We start from the raw sequence: 22,691 nt of genomic DNA on the forward strand, positions 1-22,691 counted from the left end.
CCTTCCTTAACTATTCCTGCTGAGAAACTAATTCATACTAAGGAGTTAATGATGACTCAGTGGGCCATCTTTCCCAGGGATATTTGCATCACTAAAAGACCAGATAAAAAGAATATCTAAAATGTATTGAGTGCTTGCTGGGTGCTAGGTGCTATGCTAAGAAGATAATGACTTACCCTAGGGAATACGCGGACAATGGTGGAATTTCAAGCAAGCTGACACCAGGTGGAACAGAGGTATCTTCCTGGTTGTTTTAAAATCATACCTTGTAGACAACCGCTATGCAAGCCTACCTAGGGGGAATAGTCGGTGGAGGATATAGATGATCAGCACTATTATTTCGTTAACTTTGAAACTTTAGAGCTATCTTCTTTGTCTATGGATTGGGGGTAAATGTATGGATTAGGTTTGTTTGTTTTTATCCACTCATTCAATCAACAAATATTTTTTGAGTGCCTACTCTGAGCCAAGCACTGGGGTAGGTGCTAGAGATACAGCAGTGATCCAGACAGCCAGAGCCCTGCTCTCCTGGAGCTCGCAGGACAGTGGGGGGAGACAGACAATCAAGAGACAATAAAAGAGAATTACAGGGGCTTCCCTGGTGGCGCAGTGGTTGAGAGTCTGCCTGCTAATGCAGGGGACACAGGTTCGAGCCCTGGTCTGGGAGGATCCCACATGCCGCGGAGCAACTAGGCCCGTGAGCCACCACTACTGAGCCTGCGCGTCTGGAGCCTGTGCTCCGCAACAAGGGAGGCCACGATAGTGAGAGGCCCGCGCACCACAATGAAGAGTGGCCCCCGCTTGCCACAACTAGAGAAAACCCTCACAGAAACGAAGACCCAACACAGCCAAAAATAAATTAATTAATTAATTTTAAAAAAAAAAGAGAGAATTACAGATTGTGCTCATCCCTGCAAACAAAATGGACCCAGGAGGGTGATGGAGATAAACCAGGGAGCGGGGAGGAGACCTCCGGGAGGGGGTAAGGTGGTTTTTTCCTGCATCATTCCTGCGCTGCTTCTTAGCCCTATCTGCTCCTTCTTCCTCCTTCACGCACCTGTGGCTCTACTCTTCTCCATCCAAGCACACTCCTGGGAGTTCTCGGCCAGTTTTATGGCTTTAACCACCTTCTATACATCTCCCAAATTTATATCTCCAGCCCCAACAAATCCTATGAGAGCACCAAACCCGTAAATTCAACTGTCAACCTCATTGTCACCCCCTGGAAAGTCTACCAGCAACTCGAAATTAATATGCCCCAAAAAAGACATTGATTCTCCAGCTCCCCCAACTTGTTTCTGCTCTCCTGACCCTGTACTCAGTAAAACACACCACTATCCCCTCCAACAGCTCAAACGAAAAGTTTAGGAGTTGTTTCTTTTTTGCATTTTTAAATATTTGGAATAGGTAATTGTGATAGGCAGAATAATGGCCCTTAAAGATGTCCATATTCAAATTCCCGAAATCTGCGAATGTTACCTTACATGGCTAAAGGGACTTTGCACTTGGGGTTAAATTAAGAACCTCGTGATGGGGAGATTATCCTGGATTGTCTGGGAGGGTTGAATCTAATCACAGGAGTGCTTAAAAGGATCTCTGGCTGGCTTAGCATCACTAATCATTAGGGAAATGCAAATCAAAACCACAATGAGATGTCACCTCACACCTGTCAGAACTGCTATCATCAAAAAGATAACAAATAACAAGTGTTGGTGAGGATGTGGAGAAAAGGGAAGACTTGTGCACTGTTGGTAGGAATGTAAATTGGGGCAGCCAATGTGGAAAACAGTATGGGGATTCCACAAAAAATTAAAAATAGAACTACCATACAGTCCATCGATTCCACTCCTGAGTATTTATCCAAAGAAAACAAAAACACTAATTAAGAAAGATATATGCACCCCTATGTTCATTGCAGCTTTATTTACAATAGCAAGATATGGAAGCAACCTAAGTGCCCATCAGTAGATGAATGTATAAAAAAGATGTGGTATGTATACATACAATGAAATATACTCAGCCATAAAAAAGAATGAAATCTTTGCAACATTTCAACAAGAATGAAATCATTTGCAACAACATGGATGGACTTAGAGTGTACTATGCTAAGTGAAATAAGTCAGACAAAGACAAATACTGTATGATTTCACTTATATGTGGAATCTAAAAAACAAAACAAATGGACAAACATAAAATAGAAACAGAGGGGGCTTCCCTGGTGGCGCAGTGGTTGGGAGTCTGCCTGCCAGTGCAGGGGATGCAGGTTCGAGCCCTGGTCTGGGAGGATCCCACATGTCACGGAGCAACTGGGCCCGTGAGCCACAACTACTGAGCCTGCACATCTGGAGCCTGTGCTCCTCAACGGGAGAGGCCGTGACAGTGAGAGGCCCGCGCACCGCGATGAAGAGTGGCCTCTGCTCGCCGCAACTGGAGAAAGCCCTCGCACAGAAACAAAGACCCAACACAGCCAAATAAATAAATAAATAAATAAATAAATAAATAAATAAATAAAAATAGAAACAGAGTCATAGATACAAAGAACAAACAGGTGGTTGCCAGAGGGGAAGGGGTAAGGGGAGGGGAGAAATATGTGAGGGAGATTAAGAGATACAAATTTCCAGTTGCAGGGTAAATGAGTCACAGGTATGAAATGTACAGTGTGGGGAATACAGTCAATAATAATGTAATATCTTTGTATGGTGACAAATGGTAACTACACTTATTGTGGTAATCATTTTGAAATGTATAGAAATATCAAATCACTATGTTGTGTAAAAGGAACTAACATAGTGCTGTAGGTCAATTATACCACAAAAACAAGCAAACAAGCTGATAGAAAAAGAGATCAGATTTGTGGTTACCAGAGACAGTGGGTGGGGGGAGGGGGAATTGGATGAGGGCAGTAAAAAGGTACAAACTTCCAGTTCTAAGATAAATAAGTACTAGGGTGTAATGTACAACATGAGGAATTTAAGAACACTGCTGTATGTTACATATGGAAGTTGTTAAGGAGTAAGTAAATCCTAAGAGTTCTCATCACAAGGAAAACATATTTTTCTATTTCTTTAATTTTGTATCTATATGATATGATGGATGTTCACTAAACTTACTGTGGTAATCATTTCATGATGTACGTAAGTCAAATCATTGTGCTGTACACCTTAAACTTATATGGTGCTGTATGTCGATTATATCTCAGTAAAACTGGAAAGAATAAAAAGGACCTCTGGCTGTGGTCAGAGGGATATGACTATGGAAGGACATTAGAGACATGCAACATTGCTGGCCATGAACCAAGGAATATGGGCAGCCTCTAGAAGCTAGAAAAGGCAAGGCAACAGATTTTCCTCTATAGCCTCCAGAAAGGAACACAACCTTTCTGACACCTTGATTTTAACCCAGTGAAACCCAGGTCAAACCTCTGATGTGCAAAATTATATGATAATAAATTTGGGCTGTTTTAAGCCACTGCATTTGTGGTAATTTGTTATAGCAGCAATAGAAAACTAAGAAAGTAACATAGTCACATGATTCAAAATTCAAGAAATACAAAATGATGTACAATGACAAGACTCCTTCTCACCCTGCCCCCACCCACCTAGTTCCCCTCCCAAAAAGTACCCAGTGCTACCAAATTCTTGGTATATTCTTCCAGAGATATTTTATGCATATATAAGCAAATGGGACTAGATGTATTTTTCCCCTTTTATTATATACCAATGGTAGTATACTGTACATACTGTTAAGACATTTTTTAACACAGCGATATATACTAGAGATTTTTCTTTGGAGTTTTTCATTGTTTTATTCTGGTTCCACAGCATTCCATTGAATAGATATACCATAATTATTCAGACAGTCCCTTTTTGATGCTTTTTCCCAAGCTTTCCTATCACAAACAACGCTCAATGGAAAAAAAAAAAAACACAACCTTGAACTAGCAGCATTTTGCACAGGACTAAGTGTGTCTGTGGGACAAATTCCAGGAGTCATCCTAGATCCTTCCTTTCCTTCATCCCCATCCAATTCAGTGTCACATCCTATGAGTTCTATCTCCACTTCTTTCCTAGTGCTCCATCTCCATCCGTTTCAAGCCACTCTCATCTCTGGCTGGGGACAGCACAGTGGACGCATCTATGTGAGAGTTTGGTATGGAAGGCCCTCCATTCCCTAAGCTTGCATCTTGCCCTTTTGGGGAAGAGCTCTCTTAGGACCTTGGGTTTCTTGTCTCTGAAATATGATCAATGAGACTAGGTGTCCTGATTTTTTGTGGATAAATGAATGGTGTTTGCCAAGACTTTAGTGATGGGGCTCCAGTTAGAGGCTCTCAGATAAAAGAAACTTGTTCAACCTGAAAGGAAGATCAGACAAGTACCTCGGCGTCCTGGAATAGACAACATCTTTTTTTTTCTTTTTGAATAACTACTTTGGGAGCGGTCCATAGGCATTAAGAACATACATAAAATGACACACCACTGTTGATAATGAAAAAAACAGCATTTGATCATTTCCAGCTTTATAAATTTTAAAAAAATGATTCAGTTACAACAAAAAATGTTTAGATACTTTAGCAAGTATCACCTTGCAGGACCATAATCACATTTAAGCCACTGACTTACTCTTTTTTTTTTTAAATTTATTTTATTTATTTATTTTTGGCTGCATTGGGTCTTCGTTGCTGTGCACGGGCTTCCTCTAGTTGTGGTGAGCGGGGGCTACTCTTCATTGCAGTGTGCGGGCTTCTCATTGCAGTGGCTTCTCTTGTTGCAGAGCATGGGCTCTAGGCTCACGGGCTTCAGTAGTTGTGGCACGCGGGCTTAGCAGTTGTGACTCACAGGCTCTAGAGCGCAGGCTCAGTAGTTGTGGCGCACGGGCTTAGTTGCTCCGCGGCATGTGGGATCTTCCCGGACCAGGGTTCGAACCCGTGTCCCCTGCATTGGCAGGCAGATTCTTAACCACTGCGCCACCAGGGAAGCCACTGACTTACTCTTAATGGAAAAAATTCACACTGCATCTATTTACTATAGTATTTCTAAGCATAATTACAGCGGATTGAATGCGATGTGATATACACCAAAATTCATATGGATGTCATAGAATGACAGCATTGTACAAGTAACATTAATGACCTCCAACAAACACATGTTAAATTAGACTGGCCAAGCTAAATGGAATGTTGGAGCCAAACAGAAATGTAGTGGAATTCAGATTGTCTAGTAAGACTTGAAACTATACATTAGGATGACGTAAAAACTAGATACTGGTAGAACCCTAACAAAATACTAGCAGCAACTGTTACAGCCCTCTTAAAATCTTTTCAAAATCTAGCAAATAAGGATAATACCATTTTTGAGAGAGTATAAAACTTTATATACTTCAGCATAACCTATTTGCTTTAAATCAGGCATTTATTTTTAAGACTGGGAGTATATTCCAGCTGTTGCTTTTCATAAAAGTTTTAAAATTAAGCGGATTTAATGCTGGAATGCAGAATCCTCCTTGGGCATAAAAACCCCAAAATGAACTGTAAATAAATCTTGGTTCAGAAAGCAAGATATTTGAATCACTTGAAGTTTGCAGTACTAAATAAAATATCAACATCTTTTAGCTAGGTTGTTTGAAGGGCCAAGCAATAATTTGAGGACTGTCCTAATTCATTGCCCAATGCTGAAAGTATATATAAAACTCCTACTTGTTACAGCAGGCCATGGAGAAAGCCAGAAATACTTTTCAATTTCAGGCATAAATTAAGAAAATAACACCTAATAAGCTCTCTTGCTTACAGCACAAAGAAACACTGGCAAAACTCTTAATTCCTAGATGCATGTGGTGTTCTCAGTTTTGTTTTTTGTTTTAAAGTTCATTGACTAAGAGGAAGGGAACTGGGGAAAGGAGGAGGACTAAATGAAAACATTTTAAATGGAATGGAACGAGTTTGGCTCTTAGATATCTGAACAATAAGATTTTTAAAGGAGCTACATAGGTAGCCAAGCAGATTAAAACAAAGCTGCCTGCATGTAGTTCAAATACAGTTTACCTGGTATAAATGAAGACCATGGAATAGACGTCATCTTAATTGCAACTCTAATATGTGTTTTCCTCTTGTGGGTTTCCAAAACATCTAATGGACCAGGAACAAGATAAGAGTTTTTAGGAGTGGAGACAAATTCACTTTGAATAAGACCCTGAGATTAAAATTCTGCCTTTATTCTATTTAGCTACAGCCTAAACCCTACCCTGAGGGTGCTTGGGGAAATTCCAGGATGGGAACTGGTTCAGAGAGTCCAGTCCTGGTAGAGGAAATAAAAGTAGTCAAGAAAGGAGTACTGCCGAGGTGAGGCCCCTGTCACTAGAAATCTGAAAATGAAAACCCAGGGAGATAACAAAGGAACGCATCAGATTTATGTCACGTTTGCCTAAGCATAATCTCTCTTCCCTTATAATAAAAATTTTAGCAGGTATTTATTGATCATTTACTGTGTGTCATGCATTTTCACAAATGCTTTTATTTAATCTTCCTAACATCCCCATTTTCCCATTTTGCAGATAAGGAAACTAAGGGTCAGGGAGAATTTTCGTTTTCTAGACTTTAAATGGTTGAGCCCCTCATCACACAGTAAAAACTAAGGACATGTGGAAACCTTGATAACATTCTTGAACAGTTACAATACACATAAGGGTGGATGATCTCCACAATGAATTTCAGTCTGTTAATACGTACAGTAATATACACATATGCTCCAGACAGCAGTGTTGTGTAAGATCGCAGACTCTATAGTGAGACTTCCTGGGTTCAAGCCTGGTTCCATCATTACCAGCTGTGTGGTCTGGGACAAACTCCTTTCTCTCTCTGGGACTATTTACCTTATGGGGTTGTTGAGAGGATTACATGACTGAAGATAGTTAAAGCACTTAGAGCAGTGTGTGGCACTCAGTTAATGTTGGGCGCCTGTCCCGGTTCATATGGTTTAGCCAGCGTACCAGCCCTGGGCTGGATGACACACAGAAAGCACTCACCGCAAGGATGGTCTCCTGGAATCCTCACATCATCCAACAACGAAATCATTCTTCCTTTTCTACAGTAGAGGGGTCTGAAACTCCAAAACTACCCCAATGTCACACAATCATCTAAGTAGCAGCATTGAAATCCAAACCCTGCTTTGTCTGCTTTTGAAGTCTGGTCTCAGTAACAAGCACAGAAGCTGGCGGTGCTGGCGTGTGTCCTGTTCTCTGGCAAATCTGAGACATGATCTGCTCTCCCTGCTTACAGGTACAGGGACCCGTGCACACGCATGCACAGGCACATGCACATGCAATATTGCAGTGGGAAACTTCCCCCGCGCCTGTGCCTTTTGCTGACTACACACCCAACAATTTCTGGTCTGAAAGGCACTTTCCCAGAATGGAGTTGACAGCGGTTTTGGAAATGACTCAAACTAATTGAATTCTTGACATGGCAAGTTGCTGGGGACATTGGATCCTTCTTATTTCCAGCTGCATGAAAGCAAGAAGCTTTGCCAAACCAAAGAAGATCAAGCCATGGGAGAGAATACACGTTCAGTGCCAGATGCTCTTTATAGCAGTAAACAAATGGTTCGACCACCTTAAACTTTTGGTTTTCATAATTCAGTGTCCAGGTGGGGGAGGGTAACAAGCAGAGGGGTGCATGGGAGAATTTTTGCACCTGTCTACAATACAATAATGATCCTGCTGAGAGGTCCCTTGAAGATGAAACAAAATACTTGCAAAAAGTAAGCAATGACAAGATTTCTCATCACACAGCTCCTTACCACCATACTCCATCCTGCACACACCCCTCTCTCTTACAATTAAAAGGCCTCAAAATTTCCACCATGTAGGAAATTAGTCTCTCTCCCTCTCTTCCCCTTTCCTCCTCCTTCCCATCCTCTCTCTGTTTTTCTCTTCCAGGAAGAAACTCTTGAATGTCAAACGCTAGACATTATCTAGTACAGACCATCAACTTGAAAGTCAGGAAAACCTGGGTTTGAATCCTTGTTATGGCACATTATGCAAGTTACTTAAACCCTCTGTGATTCAGTTACCTCATCTGTAAAATGGGCTTAAAAATAATACTTACCTGATGGGACTGGTGTGAGTACTGAATGAGCTAATGCTTGTAAGATCCTTAGGGCAGAGCCTGGCACATAGCCTATGCCCCCAAAATGTTCCTCGTAGTATCACCCAATCCACCCTCTTCATTTTACAGACAAGGAAACTGGATTTAGAGAAAAGTGATCTATCCAAAGTCATATGGTGAGTGAATGGCAGAGCCAAGTCTGGGTCCAGGCACCCCAGCCAGGCCCTCTTCCTGCTGTACCACACATCGCATAGTATATTTCCCGCCAGTCATGACCTTCGAGCAGAATGAGGTTGGGACGCTTTCCGGTTGGTCATGTCCGTGCTGAGCTGCTGAGTTCGGCAGAGCCAGGGCCAAGAGCATCCTGGGTTGCTGGCCCCGCTGTGGTCAGGGGCCGGCTGAGCATGAGGGGAAGTGCTGCTTACGTCTCATAATGACGCACAGTCTCCAGGACTATCACACCCTGCTAGAGCCAATTTCCACAGAGCGCTGAGCAACCATCCTCTTAATATTAATTTACATTCTGAAGCTGAAGCTCCAGAAAAGTTGACTGGATAGTGTCACCCTCAACAGCTTTCAAATGTTCTGGTAACAGACAAAACCTCTGCCTCCAAACCAGCCTCCAATCCACATCCCTGAGGCCTGAGGCGCTCGCACGCTCTCTATCTCTCTGTCTGTCTGTCTGTCTCTCTCTCTCTCTGCCCCCCAGGACCCTCTCCCAGTGCTGACAGACTGCAGAGACTGGATTGTTGTCTGTACTATGACCTGTTTTTGCCCACATGGTACCATTTCACCCCAAATGTTCTTCCCTCTCCCTTTTCGTAAAGAACACACACACACACGTACATACACACGCACCATCACCCACATGCCCAAGGGCTTTTGTTCCCTAGGGAAAGTGTTCAAATCGTCCACAACAATATTTGGTTCCAGCGTGGGAGGATCAGAAACCTGCAACCGGGGCAGGTGCAGTTCCGGGTGTTTCCAGAGATAACAGACCCATTAGTTCTGACAAACGTTCCCACGTTCCTGCCTCTAATCTGTGCCAAACTTTCCAAATCCAGCCAGAGCCTGGAGCTCCTCGCAGACCATCCAGGATGTCTCTGATCTAGTCAGTGGCCGGGTGGCCACGGCTGCACAGACCAACAAAGTTTTTCTCATGTGTCAGCCAGCCACACCCTCCCCTCACAACAAACAGAGGCAAGGGGATATGGGGGCTAACTGGCCTGGAAGATGGGAGGGGAGGGAGGGATCATGGTGATGATGATGGTAATTCTGTAGCGGAAAGATCACTGGCCTGGAAGGCAGGAGGCCTGTGTCCTAATCCTGGCCACTGAGTGAAGTGCATGCTCTTGGGCCAGTCACTTAACCTCTCTGTGCCTCGGCGCCCTCACCTGCTATAGCAGTGGGCTTGCCTGGAGGGTCTGAAGGAAGTCTCTCAGGGTAAGGTTTCTATAGTGACCATCTTCAGTCCCGATGGCACACATGGGCAATTAGGGGCAAACCACGGCAGGGCTCAGCGTTAACCAGAATTCTCACCACTTCCAGCCACTTCTGGCTCACACTTTCTCCCCAGTGAAAGGTCAAAAGGAAGGACTCTTGCAAAGTGGGTAAATGCCAAAGAGGATTTGTTCACTTGGGAGCAAGGGTCAAGGGTCTGGGCTGGTCCCCAAGTCCTTCTGATGTCCTTTTTAACATTTTTGGAGCCCAAGGCAGGGCCCAAGTTATCTCCAAGCTCCAAGTCCATCTGCCTCTTGGGCTTCAGAGACGGAAAGCAGAGCTCTCAGCGGCAGTTAGGAGACTTGCCAGATGGCTGGCTGGTCATGGCAGAGCTGACCTAATCCAGGTCCCCTACCTCCTACTCCAGAGCTAGGAAGCGTTGGCATGTGTGACAGCAGTGGTGGCCTCTGTGACAGACAGTGTCAGCTTGTGCTGCAGGCTCCCCCATCACTAAGGCTTAGAGGCAGTGAGAGAACAGTGCAGGTTCCCGTTCCCCTTCAACCTTAAGGGTTCAATTCACCCTTCTTCTCCCACTTGACATCTGTCTTCCCTTGCTGACTGTCCAAACTGTAGACTTGAGACTGCAGCGCCAGGGCAGAAGCAACATCCTAATGTACTCTGTTAGCCAGGACCTCCAATTGCATAGTGTCAAATATCTAGAATATAATCCTTTCTAGATATAGCTCCTAATGACTCTGTTTCTCTTATAAAACCTTAACTATTACAGATAATGAAGATATGACATGTCAATATTTGTGGATGCACCTAATGCAGTCCTTCAAGAAACAATTACAGCCTGAAATGTGAGTATTAGAAAAGCTGAAAATCAACGGTCTCAGCAACTATTTCAAGTAACAAACAAATAAAAAAACAAGAGAACCACAAAGAAGAGCAAATCAAACCCAAAGAAAGTAGAAGGAAGGAAATAATAACTAGAAGAGTGGAACATTCATACAATAGAAAAGTCACACAATAGAGAAAATCAACAAAGCCAGGAATGAACTCTTTACAAAGATTGATCAAACTGGTAAACCTCTAGCAAAACTGTTCAAGAAAAAGAAAAAAAATACACTTAACAATATTAGAAGTAAAAAGTAACACGTTACTAAAGACGCTACATACATTAAAATGATAAAAAGAGGATATCAAGAATAATTTTATTTTGATAAATTTGACAATTTTTTAAAATTGGCAAATGCCTTGAGAAATAGAGCATGTCAAAACTGACACAAGAAAAAAATTAGAAAATATAATACTCCAATATCTATTTAAACATTGAATGAATACTCCAATATCTATTTAACACTGAATGAATACTCCAATATCTATTTAACATTGAATGGATACTCCAGTATCTATTTAAACTTTGACTCTATTCTTAAAAACCTTTCCACAAAGAAAACTCCAGGTCCAGGTAGCCTCATTGGTAAATTCCCTCAAACATTTAAAGAAGAAATAGCACCAATCTTAGACAAACTCTTCCAGATAATTGATAAAGAAGAGACATTTCTTAACTCATTTTATGAGGCCAGCATAAATTTAATAACAAACTTGAAAAGGACATTACAAGAAATGAAAATTACAGACCAGTCTCTTTCTCATGAATGTAGACACAAAAGTTGTAAACAAAATATTAGCAAACAGAAACTATTTGTGTATCAAAAATCACTGAACTGTACACTTAAAAGGGTGAATTATTGTGTATAAATCATATCTCAATAAATCTGACTTCTAATAAAGGAAAAATGGATCTTAACTCACACATTATCAAACTTCCAATAGATTGTAGATATATATAAATGTGAAAAGCAAAACAATAAGGCTCTTAGAAAAAAAATAGGAAGATGTCTTCATGACCTTAAGGTAGGCAAACATTTTTGTAACAAGTTTTTAAAAACTACTAATTATGGGCTTCCCTGATGGCACAGTGGTTGAGAATCTGCCTGCCAATGCAGGGGACATGGGTTCGAGCCCTGGTCTGGGAGGATCCCACATGCCACGGAGCAAATGGGCCCGTGAGCCACAACTACTGAGCCTGCGCGTCTGGAGCCTGTGCTCCGCAACAAGAGGGGCCGCGATAGTGAGAGGCCTGCGCACCACGATGAAGAGTGGCCCCCGCTTGCCACAACTAGAGAAAGCCCTCACACAGAAACGAAGACCCAACTCAGCCATAAATAAATGAATTAATTAATTTAAAAAAAACCCAAAAACTACTAATTATAAGGGGGAAAACTGATCAATTTGACTGCATTGAAATTCGTATCTTCTGCTCATCAAAAAGCACCATTAAGAGAGTAAAAACATCAACCACAATCTGGGAGAAGATATTTGTAGTACATATATCCAACAAAGGACTTTATTCCAGAATAAATAAAGAACTCCTACTAATCGATAAGAAAATTTTAGATAACCCACTTCACAAAAGAGGATATCCAAATGTCCAATTTTATTAGTCATCTGGAAATACAAATTACAACCTCAATGTAGCCCACTGCATATTCACTAGAAGACTAAAGTGGAAAAGATAGGCAATAGCCCGTATTGGTGAGGATATGGAACAACTGGACCTTTCAAAACATTGGTATTGGAAATGTTAATTGATACAATCACTTTGGAAAACTGTCAGTATTTACTCAAGCAAAACACTTGCAAGCCCTATTATCTAGCAGTTTTACTCCTACGCATATATCCAACAGTAATATGTACACATGTTCACCAAAAGACAAGTACAAGCAACACTATTAGCAATAGTCAAATACAGGAGACACCCCAAATATCCATCAGTGGTAGAATGGATAAATAATGATGATATATTCATAACATGGAATACTAGAGACAATGAAAATTCTACAACAGCATGCAATAACATCATGTTGAGTGACAAAAGCCAGATAAAAAAGAATTCATACCATATGATTCCATTCATATAAAATTCAAAAATAGGCAAAGACAGTATAAGCTGTTAGAAGCCAAGAGATGGGTTACCTTGCTGGTTTTTTTTTTTTTTTTTTTTTTTTTTGAGATTGGTTACTCTTGAGGAAAGTCTCAATGACTGGCAGGGTAGTTGAAGGGGTTTCTGGCGATGGGGTTGTAATGTCTTGTTTCTTGATTTACGAGCTTGATTACATGGATGTGTACAGTCTGTGAAAACACTGTACACTTGTGATTTCTGTATTACACTTCCATAAAAAATGTTTATATAGAAAAAATTAAGTGGATGGGAACATGGCAAAAATTGTCGTATCCATTTAACCAAGGAAAATTGAGTAGGGGAAGAATTAGCTTTAGGACAGAGGAAGACTTCAAGAATCTGAGCCTGTTTGCCAAAGATCTGTGTGATTTTCCTTCAGGCTCCACAATTAGGTAGAAGGACTGACTGAGGTCGGTCAGCAATTTGAAGAGAGTGTCACAGAGACTGACCAGTCCTTTATGAATGCAGAGTCTGATGGCATTCTGGGCCTGGGATACCCCTGCTTGGCTGCTGAAAGGGTGACCCTGGTGTTCGACACAATGGCCCGGAAGCTAGTGGATCTACCCGTGTTTTCTGTGTACACGAGCAGGTAAGGCCCGTCAGACCCCCCAGGTTAAGGTTATGACTATAGGGAGACAACATGTCTAGACTTATCAGTCACTACACCTGGGTTGGAGCTCTTGCTTGGTCTTGTATTAGCTGTGTGATTTGGGGCAAAACACTTACCCTCTCTGAATATTGAGAAAATGCGGTTTGCCTCAAAGTCGTTGAAAAAAGGACTTTGTAAACTGTACCACACTGGAGTAATTAAAGAATCTCTGGGATTGGACATTCATTTATGCAGTGAATAAATATTTATCAAGCCCCTATTATGTGCTCACCATGTTACTAGGCACTGGGAACACAACGGAACAAGAGAGACAGTCCCTGCCCTCAAAAAGCTTAATTCTAGTGGGAGGAGGCAGGAAAAAAAATTCAAATGTTAGCTGACAATAAGATAATTACACATTAATGGATGGAATAACAAAATGTAGTATATACATACAACAGAAAATTATTCAGCCTGAAAGAGGAAGAAAATTCTAACAGTAGTGGAATTCATAGAGACAGAAAGTAGAATGGTGGCTGCCAGGGGCTGGGGAAGGAACAAGCAGGAAGTTATTGAATGGCTATAGAGTTTCAATTTTATAGGATGAAAAGGTTCTGGGGATTGGTTGCATAACCATGTGAATATACTTAACACTACTGAAATGTACACTTAAAAATGGCTAAGAGGGTCAATTTTATGTGTTCTTTGCCAATTTATACAATTTTTTAAATTGCATGTTGTGGTTGGAAAAGGTCATGAGACTCACCAGCCCTTGGGCACGTTTACCTGGGGTCCTGGGAGGGTCAGGGAGGAGATTTCTTACCTCTCTGACTCCTTCCCAAGGAAACTTGGCCTGAGCTTACCCTGTTTCAGCAGAAGCCCATTTCTCTCGCTCTCCTCTCTCACATGGAGAGCCTTGAATCTCCTCCATCAAATGGCTTCCTCTCCAGCCTGATTGCAGTGGAGACCAGGCCTGGACAGAACTGTGAGCAAGAGGGCAGGTGTCTGGACACCTCGCTTCTTCCTTTCAGAGCTTCCTACTCCCTTTCGGCCTGGAAAGATGTGAATTGTGGTGGAAAACAGCAAAGACTTTGCAGTCAGACTGACCTGGATTTAAATCCCCCCCTCCTGGGACATCCCTGGGGGCTCAGTGGTTAAGAATCTGCCTGCCAATGCAGGGGACATGGGTTCGAGCCCTGGTCCAGGAAGATCCCACATGCCGCAGAGCAACTAAGCCCGTGCGCCACCACTACTGAGTCTGCGCTCTAGAGCACGGGAGCCACAACTACTGAGCCCACGTGCCGCAACTACTGAAGCCCGCGTGCCTAGAGCCCATGTTCCGCAACAAAGAGAAGCTACCGCAATGAAAAGCCCGTGCACCACAACAAAGAGTAGCCCCTGCTCGCCGCAACTAAAGAAAGCCTGCGTGCAGCAACAAAGACCCAACGCAGTCAAAAATAAATTAATTAATTTAAAAAAAAGGAAATCTCCCCTCTTGCATTGCTTCATCTCCCTGAGTCTCATTTTTCTCAAATGGACACTAGGTTGACGTGAGAATTAATAAGATGAGGCAGGGAAAATTCCTAGCACAGCGCCTTGCATAAAGGCCATCAACAAACATCAGTTCCTCCCACCTCGTGCCTTGAAAACTGTTTTCCTTGGATTCCTACAGATATCTACTTCCCTTCCCCTTTACTGCCCTGCATACAAGGCCCCAATTTTTGTCTTTCTCTGATCCTTTTCCTCCTGAAAACAAATCAGTTTTAGGTCCTATTTCTGCAGGATCCTGCTAGGTGGCAGAACATATTCTGAGAAATCAACACAATATTAATAAATCTTCAAGCTCCAGTAAGTCACTTCGTGTTCAATTAGTGTCTTTGCCTAATATGAAAGAGGGAATACTGTGGAACTTCCAGGCACCACCACAATGGTGGAGAAGGTACTCGGGGCAAAGGCGTCTTTGGGGACGCCTCAAGTCTCATGGTGACTGCACGCCCCCGATGGTCCTGGCCTTGGTGCTGCATGAGCTCTGCTTGACCGGGTCTGTGCTCCCCATTTCTCACCTCCCTACCCCTTCTACCCAAGAAGCAGGAGGATAGTCACAAATCATTGAGCAGAGTTGTTCCTATTGTTTGCCCAAGAGGCTCAGACTAATCAACTTGCAGCAGTCAGAGGCCCTGGTCTCAAAGCACAGGCAGATATTTCTGCCTATCTAGGTACTTGGTGTGAGTGACCAGACCAAGAAGCAGGGGCCTGGCTGAGACTCGCCCCTAAGGTTTTCCAGTGGCCCTTCCTTGAAAATCTGCTTTACTTTCCATGTAGTGACACAGGAGGTGGTGCAGGTAGCGAGCTGATTTTCAGAGGCTATGACCACTCCCATCTCTCTGGGAACATAGATTGAGTCCCAGTCACCAAACAAGGCTACTGGCAGATTGCAGTGGACACGTAAGTATCCTCCACAGAGTATTTACAGAATGAGGGAAGAACTCCTAACAGGCTCAAGTGAAATTGGATTAACTAAATTGACCTGAATGAAACTGCTGGTCACTGAGAGAGGGTGCTGGGAGCTGGCTGCATGAGGCTAGAATATGGAGGTGCTGAGCAGAGGGCAGGACGGGGCAGCAGGCACACGGTACCAACTCTCAGCTTCCTTTCTTGTACATGTGGTGTATCTCCAATTCAACAGACAGTAAATACTAACACTCGGCCAACTACTCATTCAACATGAATTAACATGTAAGGCAAGGGCTGAGTGACACAGGGGTGCAAAAGCGAATTGGACTCAGATTTTGCCTTCACAAATCATTGCAGAAGATGACACCTATACACAAACTACTGCCATGTAGAGTAGAAGGTGGTCAGTACTCCATGAGATGGACCACCAAAGTGGCCCAGCAGAAAGGGCAAGACCACTTCTATCTGAAGAACTCCTCAAGGGTTTCATGGAGTGGGTGGCATTGATTGAGTCTACACACACACAGAGGCATGGAGCAATCAGGGAAAGTGCCACATACCTAGCACTGTACTAGACAGTGCAGGAATTCAAAGAAATGTAATTCAAGTTTCAATTCAGCTGAAGATAAGTTCCTGCAAGGGGACAGGCATGTGCTAGGCACAGAGATACAAAAGCCATAAAGGCTCCAATGTTTACTGTCTACTGAGGGTTTTTCAAACTGCAAGGATTTACCCATTTATGGGTCATGACATCATTTTAGGGGATCGTGACCTACATTTTTTAATGAAATGGGCTAAAATAGAAAAAATCAGAGTGCACTTCACATATTAAGGTTAAGTACAGTTTCATGAAATTTTTATTTCCTGCGTGTGTGTGTGCATGTGTGTGTGTGTACTGGGTCAAGAAGTAAATGTATTTCCTGCTATGCATCTCAGTCAAAAAAAAAAAAAAAATTGAGAAACACTCATGTGGTGAGAGAGACCAAAATGGAAATTACTAACGTGCATCAGCAGATTAGAGAACCCAGCAGAGAGTGAGAGCTGCTGGGGTGCCAGGGAAGCTTAGGGGGAGAAAGGGGAAGGGGCAGGTAGGAGTAGCTGACGATGCTTCCTTTGTCCTCAGAATCCAGGTGGGAGGCACCATGATGTTCTTCTCCGAAGGCTGCAGGCCATTGTGGACCCAGGGGCCTCCCTCATCACAGGCCCCTCAAGCAGGAGCAAGCAGCTGCACAGATCCCTGGGGCAGAGCCCATGGATGGGGAATTGGGAGGCCTCTGAATGGATCCTCTGTGCTGTGTTTTCGTACACTGTGGAGTGTGTCAACATCGGTGTCCTGCTGGATGTCACCTTCACCATCAATGGGGTCCCCCACACCCTCCAACCAACTGCCTACACCCTGCTGGTGAGAACTGTTTCCTTATTCTGCAAGTCACAGGGCCATCCTCACATGCCTGCCACTTCTCCTTTCCAAACAGTCGCCTGTACTCAGGGTGCCTTTACCCCTTGCCTCCCTCCCATCTTATCCAGCTCTGAAAGCATTCGCTCTGGGAGGGGTGGTACTGCCGATGGCGGAAACACCGCTGGGCTGGTTCTAACTTCCTGTTCTGCCATGAAGCAGCAGCAAACCTTGGACAAGCCATTTAATGAGGTTTTCTGACATTGTCAGGTAGGACTTTTCAACTGACAAAGCTTAATCTCTTCAACCACCAAGTCAGACTGGGATATTATTAGCCCATTTTATAGATGAGGATACTCAGAGAGTTAAATGTTTCAAGATATGAGCTGCTAGAGGTAGGGGGATACGGAATAAGGTTATATCTCTTCTAACATTCAAGTTAACATTGTCCTCAAACAAGAAAATGTCTTGTTGCAGGCGATTGGTAAGTTTGGAGAGTGAGGTAGAAAGGGAACTTCCAGGTGTTTTGGAAATCTATGATCCTGAATTTTCAATATCGCGTTTCTTTGGCGACACACTTTAACACACCAACTTTGCCCAAGAGTCACCTGCAGCATCAGGGTGACTGCACCAGGATGGAAGCACTAAGGCGTAGACAGAGGGCTTTACCTACCCCCATAACTTGATCTCCATTCACCCCTTCCCAAAGCCACCAAATATAAACAGACAATGCAAGTGAAAACAAATGTTTTGCTTTAAAACACAAGCTTCATGTCAAGTCTCCTAAGCTCCTCCAACAAAGGAATTCTAGAGCTGCCACTGTGAACACGATGCTGAGGACAAGCTACACATTTCAACTGTGCTAATTTCATTAGTCTATACACCTGTCCCCACTCCAACACCTCACACCCTCTCCCCTTCACCCGACGTGAGTCCCTGCTCACCCGCACACCCTTCCCTGTACCCATTATGGTGCTATTGTCCTTTTATGCTAGCAGTTTTCAATCAAAGCCACCTTAATCCATCGAGGATGCTGTCATAACTTTGCATTTTTATCCCCTTCCTCTCAAGAAGACTCGAAGCTCTCAGTGCATTTTCCCAAACCCTCATCAGCAACCTCAAATTTCAAGTGGTCGTTGGAAAGACAACTCCTGCCTGTTAGACCCCAAGTCTTTACCAAACCAAATAAGGTTGGGAGAGGTTATACTTCTCTCACGGATCAATGGATACCTACTTGCCTTATAACTTGAAGGAGCCACTCAAATGATTCTTCCCAGAACTTAGCAAGAGAGTAGCAGTGGCTAGCCACTTACAGAGCAATTACTCTCCCTTAAAAAATTAAGGTGAGCTTTGCTAGAAACTAAAGAAACCAGAATTTAAGCCAAGATCTTCTAATGCCAAACCTTTTGCTGTTCCAGCCATGCAACAAGGTTTCAGTTTTCCCAATCGTTAAGTTGGTGGTAAGGAGTGGACGTGTATAACAGATGAACAATTATCAAAATTGTAGAACTTAGAAGCCAAGACCTATGTATATGAAATTGTGCAAACACTTTTTTGAGTAAACATGTATAGGTATATGAAACGGAAGAAAGAACCAACCAACCAAAATTGTGAAGTGGCTGTCCAAGGCCATTTGGTATAGCTACCACTACTGCACAGTACAGCCTGTAGACAGCACTACTTCCTTCTTTCCCTATACGTCATTTATATTCTTCTTTCCAATTCCAGAAATTCATGGATGGAATGAAGTTCTTAATCAGTGGCTTTCAAGGTTCTGACATCCAACCTCCAGCTTGGTCCTTCCAGACCCTAAGCAATGTATCATTAAACAGTTTTACTGCCTTTGACCATGGGAATAACCATGTGGGGCTGGCCCCAGCAGTCCCCTAAGCAGGGGCCTTGTGTCCGTGCCAGCCTCCCTGGAAATTCACCTGGGCCTATTAGGTTGGGACATTCTCCACAGCTGTCAAAGTTATTTTCAATAGAATGCAGTTTTTCCAGAGCTGCAACCCAAATTAGAATGAAACAGATCATGAGAACACACACATACACACTCACACACATACTTCATACACCCACATACACACCAAATCCACCAACATCATAATGCAAGAATTAAGTTGTATGCCCATACTTTTTATCGCTTTTTGCTAATATTTTATTATGGAAATTTCCAAACATGTGCACAAGCAGAAATTATAGTACAATAAATCCCTGTGCAGCCCCACTCAGTTTCCACAACCCATCCACACATGGCAGGGCCTGTTTTATCTGTATCACCAGCTACTCCTCTCTCCAGCCCCACATACCTGGATTATTTTGAAGTAAAATTCTTAGCATCACATCATAAATCATCACATCAAATATTTATCCATAAACCCTTCTAATACAGGTATCCCCTGCTTTCCAAAAGTTCACTTTATACCATTTTGCTTTTATGAAAGACCTACATTAGTACCTGTTTTCCCTAAACTAAAGGAATCCAAAGAGGATTTTTGCACTTATGAAAAAAAGGCGGAAATCGAAAAAAACAGTCAGTGTTTGTTTTGCAGCAAGCTTTTATAGAGGCAGGGCATACCCAAGCAGTGAGAGTCGCACCACCAAGCTCCTTCATGGGAACTACACTCAGCATCTGGGCATCAAGCCTCCATAGCTTTGAACTGTATCTGTGAGCATCTGAGCTTTATCTTGATTTAATTTGTGTGTCCATTAACAAGATGTGTCCATTAGCATAGTTTCATAGGGAACTTCTACTTTCAGATAACAAGGGAAACCAGTATTCTTTTTTTTTTTTGATTAATTTTATTCAAGCATAGTTGATTTACAATGTTGTGTTAATTTCTGCTGTACAACAAAGTGATTCAGTTATACATATATATATTCTTTTCCATTATGATTTATCACAGAATATTGAATACAGTTCCTTGTGTGGGAAACCAGTATTCTTAAATGTGCTGTCAGTGTTCAGATGTTTCCTATTGCCTCATAAATGTTTGGTCATTTTTACAGTTGACTTGTTTGTGTCAGGATTCAAGGTTCACAGAGTACATTTGTTTGAAATGTCTCTTTTCATCCATAGTTTCACATTCTGAATTTCACTGGTTGAAATCCAGAGCTGTCATGTAACATGGTTGTCTGAGTTCATTGTTCCTATAAAACGATAGTTAGATCTAGAGGCCTTATTTCGTGGAAAGAACACTTCATAAATGGTGCTGGGTACCTCTACTGTATCCCATCGGGGGCAGATAATGCCGGGCGCCTCTCAATTTGTAACGTTAGGACTGATGGGTGGGTTCCCGAGTTGTCAGCCTCATCCACCCACGATAACGTTCCCTTCAGTGTTTGACCTAAAGGTTTCAGCAGCCACTGATGATCCTCGCTTAGATCCACACTATCACTAGGGGCTGAAAACAGGGCTTTTTCTAATTCTATTTTTCCTCCTGTATTTGTTAGCTGGAACTCTTCTATAAAAAACAACCCTTTCGGGCTTCCCTGGTGGCGCAGTGGTTAAGAATCCGCCTGCCAGTGCAGGGGACACGGGTTCGAGCCCTGGTCCAGGAAGATCCCACGTGCCGTGGAGCAACTAAGCCCATGCGCCATAACTACTGAGCCTGCGCTCTAGAGCCCACAAGGCACAACTACTGAGTCCGTGCGCCATAACTACTGAAGCCCACGTGCCTAGAGCCCGAGCTCTGAAACAAGAGAAGTCACCGCAATGAGAAGCCCGCGCACTGCAACAAAGAGTAGCCCCCACTTGCTGCAACTAGAGAAACTCCGCGCATAGCAACAAAGAACCAAAGCAGCCAAAAATCAATAAATAATTAAAAAAACAAAAAACAACCCTTTCATTAAGTATTGTCCACTATGAGGTGCAGCTCATACAAGAAAGGCAAGATTACCTGCTTTTTTCCCTTTATTTACCAGTTTTCAGAATTAAGAGTATGTTTCAACTTAACTGCCATTTTTTAACGCTCAGATCACCCCACCTTTAGCCAGTGGGCGCCCCTTCAATTTAGCTCCTGTGAACTTTTGACTTGACCTCAATACAAAGAGATGTTCTGGGCCCATTTTCCCACAGTTCTGGTTCCTTGCAGTGTGTTCATGTGTTTGTTGTAAATGAAAATATTTCATAGTACATGGGAGGGGTGTGGTTGGAGAGAAAGAGAGAGGGAGAGAGAGGCTCTGAACGAACGCTTTTCACTTTTGGGAACCAGGGCCCATCCTAAGGGAGCTGATATGGGGAATCTGGGTCTAAGGACCATCCTTTGCCACTAGAAACAACTTGTCTTTCTTTTCCTTCCTTTCAATTTTTCTTTTTTCAAAATGGAAATATCTTCAGCGTTTTTCTTATTCTAAAATATGTGAAAGTCCCCCATGGGCCTCCTCCTCAGAGATAAGCATTACTATCAATTTGAAGTTACCTTATGCAGACTTTTTTCCTTGCATATGTAAACAGAGATGGCTATTGGTAAGGAAACCTTTTTCTTTTCTCATTTAACAGTAGATTTCCCAACAGTACATTCTTCTAACTCATTCAGCACAGTGTCAATTTATTTATCAAACCCTCTCTTAATAAATATTTGTTTTGTGCCAGGTGCTAAGAGAGACACCCCAAGACCTGCAAGACAACTGGGGGAGGACCTAGCTGTCACTTCTGGCAGCAGGGGTCGTGGAAAACACACCAGGCTTAACCCTAACCCTAAGCCTGTATCCACATCTGTGCTCAACCCCTCATCAATCTGCCATCCTTGGCTAATTACTTTGTGTCTCTGGGATATTCTCCCTGCAGAGCTCTTGGGAAGAGTTGAGCTTATCTGGATGGAAGCGCTTGGCTCATAATGTTAGCGTCCCTTCTCTCTAAGCATCAGGATCCAAGAAGTTCACAGCTACACACATGCACACACTTTTTTTTGCTTTGTTTTTACTCTTTTTTTGCCTATATATATATATATATGTATATATATATATATATATATATATACATTTTTTTTAAACTAAATTATTGCTTTCAGAGCAATATTTAAGCAATTAAGTCAAAAGCAGCATAGTGGAGCGGTTAACAACACAAGCTCTGTGAGGGCGGGGCGCCAACCTTTAGAGGGCATCCCTGCAAACTTTCTCCTCCAGGGTGATTTCTGCATGGGCAGCAACCCTGATGTGCTGGCCTGGAGCCTGAGGGTCCAGGAGCCTGAGTGGCGGAGGCTGGAGTATGAAAGTGATGCTCCAATCACATCTGTAGGAAGTGAAATCATGCTCAGCCCCAAGGCTGCCCGAACCCAGTTCTGCTCTGAGCACTCTGGTCCCTCAAGGCAGAAGTGATGCTTTCAGTCAGTGTGGACTAAACTCCTGCTGCCTGTGTAAACCTCCTTAACCCTAATAGCTGCTTTGGGTTTTCCACAACTGACCTTGGCTCTTTGTGACCTTCACATCAGTGGTTATTACCTCTGAAATCCAGGACCGTGTCCCATGTCCCATGTCTGATACTAGGTCACCACCTCTCAGGGATGGGCCAAGAGGTTTGGCCAAAGCTTCACTGTACCCTGGGAATTGTTAAAGGATGCTGTATTCATTTCCTAGGGCTGCCATAACCAAGTACCACAAATTTAGTGGCTTAAGACAACAGATATTTATTGTCTCACAGTTCTGGAGGCTAGAAGACCCAGATCAATGTGTCAGCAAGGCC

At 43.0% G+C, this 22,691-nt stretch overlaps 1 pseudogene; it reads left to right on the forward strand.

The window, feature by feature from the left end:
• The first annotated feature begins 12,823 nt into the window (after nucleotides 1-12,823).
• On the forward strand, nucleotides 12,824-22,327 carry LOC130704913 (cathepsin E-like; annotated as a pseudogene).
• Nucleotides 22,328-22,691: the final 364 nt, after the last annotated feature.

This window comes from Balaenoptera acutorostrata, chromosome 1 (genome assembly GCF_949987535.1).
Source record: "Balaenoptera acutorostrata chromosome 1, mBalAcu1.1, whole genome shotgun sequence".
Lineage (NCBI taxonomy): Eukaryota > Metazoa > Chordata > Mammalia > Artiodactyla > Balaenopteridae > Balaenoptera > Balaenoptera acutorostrata.